This window comes from Myotis myotis, unplaced genomic scaffold (genome assembly GCF_014108235.1).
Source record: "Myotis myotis isolate mMyoMyo1 unplaced genomic scaffold, mMyoMyo1.p scaffold_m19_p_4, whole genome shotgun sequence".
Taxonomy (NCBI): Eukaryota; Metazoa; Chordata; class Mammalia; order Chiroptera; family Vespertilionidae; genus Myotis; species Myotis myotis.
Genome location: NW_023416346.1, coordinates 502,968 through 508,718, shown reverse-complemented (window position 1 = coordinate 508,718; position 5,751 = coordinate 502,968). Strand labels below are relative to the sequence as shown.

Here is a 5,751-nt window from a genome sequence, read left to right as displayed (position 1 = left end):
ACTGTTTGGATTGTAGTAGCCATTTATTAGTTTCGTTGTAGATGGAATTTTGTTTTCCTTCATTTAAACCTGTGAGCTTTGTGCAAAAAAAAAGTGTAACAAATATACTTTCATTTCACTATATTTTGTTGGAAACCCTGAATCTAGCATGAGCTTTTAGACATCCAGCTTGGGCCTCCCACTTCCATTTAAAAGATAGAGTGTCAACGTCCTGAGATAGCTCACAAAGCTCTACATGGCCTGCCTTCTACTTAGCTCTCCATCGCTTCTCAGCCTTTTGGCTAAGATCAAGTGTAGTACTTAGCTCTCCACTCTCATCTTGCTTCTGGCTCTCAAAATATATAATGTCATAGTCATTTTATCCTGTCAAATTATTAAAGTAAGTATATTCAGTGGTGCAGATTTGGAAAATATAGAGAAGTATAAAAAAGAAATGAAAGTCACCGGTAATCATGTTTCCTAAAAGATAGTCACTGATAACATTTTGTCTTATTTTATTCCAGTATTGTTTCTATACATAGCATCCATATATTACTGTATATGTTAAATAAGTATATATAATTTTAAGGGAATTAAAGATTTATAGACTTCTTCCATTTTATTATGAGCATTTTTCTCTGCTATCATTTCCCATCATCATGTTGGAGCTGGAACCTGAACCCAGGTGAAGAAAACCTTAAAACTCCCCTGAAATAGATAGAATATTTCTTTAAACAGTGATTAAATGTTGAATAGCTATAAGAGAATAATTATAACCTCTATGTAAGGTATAAAGAATCATGATAACAATGAACAAAAATATTACCCACCACCAGTTTAAGGTAAATACACTTGTTTTTGACAGTTCTTCAAAGTGGTCTTCATTGATATTATCACAATTGCAATTAACTAACATATGGGTGCTAAGATTAAAATTCCTTAATGTAAAGAACACAATGACTCCACCAATTCTGCAGAGTTCAGAAGAATCGTTGCCTCTCCAGACAGTCAAGATCAGTTGGTTGCTGTGGGTCCAGTTCATGTTGATGCTTCCAGGTGTTCCCTTCCCCAGCTTCAGGAAACTTCTGCACTGAGAGAGGCTGAAAAAATCAGAACAAGTTCACCTCAGTGAAGTCAACTGAGAAGCCTTGGAAGCAATGGCATCAAAGCAGGCAGGTGACTAGGGAATATGCAGAGTCTATGCTGGTTACCGGATCAGCTAAGGATGAGGACTCTAGGTGGAGAAAGCAAGGATCCCAGCATAATCACCAACAGTAGGAAAATATGGGTAGCTAAGGTGAGGGAACAACTTTAATTGCTACTTAACTGAGCGACTCTGACTCTGAGTCACTTGGGGCAAAGTGGAAGGACCTTGATGTTTTATGAACCCTGTGAGGTTCAGGGGGCTCAATCCCAAAGGTGTTTTCATTACCATGGGCATTTTTTCTATGTAATTTGCCTGTTTTAGTATTATTATTATTTTTTATAGTCTAAAGTTTTACATATGTCTTCTTTTCACCCAATTGACCCCCTCAGCCATTCCTACCCAGAGCAAGTCCCCACTGCCCCAGTGTCTGTGTCCATTGGTTATGCTAATGTGCATGCATACAAGTCCTTTGATTGCTCTCTAACCCCCTCCCCTACCATTTGTCTCTGGATCTATTCTTATTAATCAAATTATGTTGATCATTATATCCCACATATGAGTGAGATCATGTGATATTTATCTTTCTCTGTGTGGCTTATTTCACTTAGCATAATGCTCTCCAGTTCCATCCATGTTGTTGCAAATGGTAAGAATTCCTTCTTTTTTACCACAGCATAGTATTCCATTGTGTAGATGTACAACCATTTTTTAATCCACTCATCTACTGATGGGCACTTAGGCTGTTTCCAAATCTTAGCTATGGTGAATTGTGCTGCTATGAATGCAGGGGTGCATATATCCTTTCTGATTGGTGTTTCTGGTTTCTTGGGATATATTCCTAGAAGTGGGATCACTGGGTCAAATGGAAATTCCATTTTAACTTTTTGAGGAAATGTCATACTGTTCTCCACAGTGGCTGCACCAGTCTGCATTCCCACCAGCAGTGCATGAGGGTTCCTTTTTCTCCACATCCTTTCCAGCATTTGTTGTTTGTTGATTTGTTGATGATAGCCATTCTGACAGGTGTGAGATGGTATCTCATTGTTGTTTTGATTTACATCACTCGAATGATTAGTGACGTTGAGCATGTTTTCATATGTCTCTGAGCATTTTGTATGTCCTCTTTCGAAAAGTGTCTATTCAGATCTTTTGCCCATTTTTTTGATTGGATTGTTTATCTTCCTTTTGTTAAGTTGTATGAGTTCCCTGTAAATGTTGGAGATTAAACCCTTATCGGTGATAACATTGGCAAATATGTTCTCCCATGCAGTGGGCTTTCTTGTTGTTTTGTTGATGGTTTCTTTTGATGTCCAGAAGCTTTTTATTTTGATGTAGTCCCTCTTGTTTATTTTCTCCTTAGTCTTCATTGCCCTAGGAGCTGTGTCTGTAAAGATATTGCTACGGCATATGTCTGCTATTTTGCTGCCTATGGATTCTTCTAAGATTTTTATGGTTTCCCATCTTACATTTAAGTTCTTTATCCACTTTGACTCTATTTTTGTGTATGGTGTAAGTTAGTGGTCTAGTTTCATTTTTTGCATGTATCTGTCCAATTCTCCTAACACCATTTATTGAAGAGACTGTCTTGACTTCATTGTATGCCCTTGTCTCCTTTGTCAAATATTAATTGACCATAATGGCTTGGGTAAATTTCTGGGTTCTCTGTTCTGTTCCACTGGTCTATTTGTCTGTTCTTGTGCCAGTACCAGACAGTTTTGAGAACAGTGGCTTAGTAATATAGCTTGATATCTGGTGTTGTGATCCCTCCAACCTTGTTCTTCTTTCTCTGGATTGCTGTGGCTATTTGGGGTCTTTTTTATTACAGAAGAATTTTTGGAGGTTTGTTCTAGATCTTTGAAATATGCCTTTGGTATTTTAATGGGGATTGCATGAATCTGTAGATTGCTTTGTATAGTATGGACGTTTTAATGATATTGATTTTACCAATCCATGATCATGGTATGTTCTTCCATCTGTTTATGTCTTCCTCTATCTCTTTTTTCAATATCCTATAGTTTTCTGAGTACAGGTCTTTTGTGTCCTTGGTTAAGTTTATTCCTAGGTATCTTAATTTTTTTTTTTTTTGCAAAGGTAAATGGGATTGTTTTGTTTTTTCATTCCTCTTTCTGTGAGTTCATTATTGGTGTATAAAAAGGCCATAGATTTCTGGGTGTTAAATTTGTATTTTGCTACAATGCCAAATTCATTTATTAGGTCTAGTAGTTTTTTGATGGAATCTTTGGTGTTTTCTATGTATAGTATCATGTCACCTGCTAATAAGGTCAGTTTTACTTCTTCTTTTCCAATTTGGATGGCTTTTATTTCTTCTTTGTCTCTGATTGCTATGGCTAGCACTTCCAGTACTATGTCAAACAGGAGTGGTGAAAGTGGGCATCCCTGTCTTGTTCCTGTTCTTAGGGGAAATGGTTTTAGTTTTTGCCCATTGAGTATGATGCTGGCTGTGGGTTTGTCATATATGGCTTTTGTTATATTGAGGTATGATCCCTCTATTCCCACTTTGCTGAGAGTTTTTATCAAGAAAGGGTGTTGGATTTTGTCAAATGCTTTTTCTGCATCAATTGATATGATTATGTGATTTTTGTCTCTCAGTTTGTTTATGTGATGTATCACGTTTATTGATTTGCAGATATTGTACCATCCTTGCATCCCCGGAATAAATCCTACTTGGTCATGGTGTCTGATCTTTCTAATGTAATGCTGGATCCGATTTTCTAGGATTTTGTTGAGGATTTTGGCTTCTATGTTCATTAAGGACATTGGCCTATGGTTCTCTTTTTTTGTGGTGTCTTTATCTGGTTTTGGAATTAGGGTGATGCTGGCTTCATAGAAAGAGCTAGGGAGTGTGCCTTCCTCTTAATTTTTTGGAATAGTCTGAGGAGGATAGGTTTTAGTTCTTCTTTGAATGCTTGGTAGAACTCCCCTGTAAAGCCATCTGGCTTTTGTTTGCTGGAAGATTTTTGATTTTTGCTTCAATTTCTTCCGTAGTTATCAGCCTATTCATGTTTTTTGATTCTTCCTGATTGAGTTTTGGGAGCTTTTTTTTTCTAAGAATATGTCCATTTTGTCTAGGCTGTCCATTTTGTTGGATTAGAGTTGTTCATAGTATTTTTTCATAATCGTTTGTATTTCTGTGGGATCAGTTGTTATTTCGCCTCTATCATTTCTGATTTTGTTTATTTGGGTCCTCTCTCTTTGCTTCTTGGTGAGCCTGGCTATAGGTTCATCAATCTTCTTTATCCTTTCAAAGAACCAGCTCTTGGTTTGTAGATATTTTGTATTGTTTCTTTTTCTTTTTTTCTTTTTTTTGTCTCTATGTTGTTTATCTCCACTCTGATCTTTATTATTTCCTTCCTTCTGCTTACACTGGGCTTTTCTTCTTGCTCTCTTTCTAACTTTTTGAGATGTAGGGTTAGATAATTCATTACCGTTTTTTCTTGTTTTTTTTGAGGTAGGCCTGTAATGCTATGAACTTCGCTCTCAAGACTGTTTTCACTGTGTCCCATAGATTTAGGATTGTTGTGTTTTAATTGTCATTTGTTGCCATGATGCTTTTTATTTATTCTTTGATCCCTTGTTAACCCAATCATTTTTTAATAGCATGCTGTTTAGCCTCCAGGTGTTTGATTTTGTTATTGTTTTTATTGTAGTTGATTTCTAGTTTTATGCCATTGTTGTCTGAGAAGATGCTTGATATAATTTCTATCTTCTTGAATTTGAAGAGACTTTGCCTGTGACCCAATTTGTGGTCTATCTTTGAAAATGACCCGTGTGCACTTGAGATGAATGCATATTCTGTGACTTTGAGGTGAATGTTCTGAAGATGTCAATTAATTCCATCTGATCTAGTGAGTCATTTCGGATTGATGTTTCTTTACTGATTTTTTTGTTTAGAGGATTTGTCCAGTGGTATTAGTGGGGTATTAAAGTACCTTACTATGACTGTATTGCTGTCAATCTCTCCCTTGATATCCTCCAGAAGTTTTTTTATGTATTTGGGTGCTCCTGTACTGAGTGCATATATGTTTACCAGAGTTATATCTTCTTGTTGGATTGCTCCCTTTAGTATTATGAAGTGGCCGTCTTTATCTCTTGTTATGGCCTTCACTTTGAGGTCTAATTTGTCAGATATAAGTATTGCTACCCCAGCTTTTTTTCATTTCCATTTGCCTGAAAAACCTTTTTCCATCCCTTCACCATCAGTCTATGTGAATCCTTTGTTCTGATGTGGGTTTACTGTAGACAGAAGATATATGTTTTCTTATCTACTCAGCTACCCTATGTGTCTTGATTGGGGCATTTAATCCATTTACATTTAAAGTTATTAATGACAGGTACTTGTTTTTTGCCATTTTTATTCTTTACCCCTGTGTTCCTTCTTCTTTTCCTATTTTTTTTTTTTTTTTTTTTTTTTTACAACAGACCCGTTAGCATTTCTTGCATTGCTGGTTTGGTGGTAATAAACTCCCTTATTCCTTTTTTGTCTGTGAAGCTCCTGATTTCACCCTCAATTTTGATTGATAGCCTTACTGGGTACAGTATTCTTGGATTCAGACCCTTGCTTTGCATGACTTTGTATATTTCATTCCATTCCCTTCTGGCCTGAT

General features: G+C 36.4%; 1 pseudogene; it reads left to right on the top strand.

Annotated features, from left to right (window-relative positions):
* The first annotated feature begins 261 nt into the window (after positions 1–261).
* On the top strand, positions 262–376 carry LOC118654938 (annotated as a pseudogene).
* The last annotated feature ends 5,375 nt before the right edge of the window (positions 377–5,751 follow it).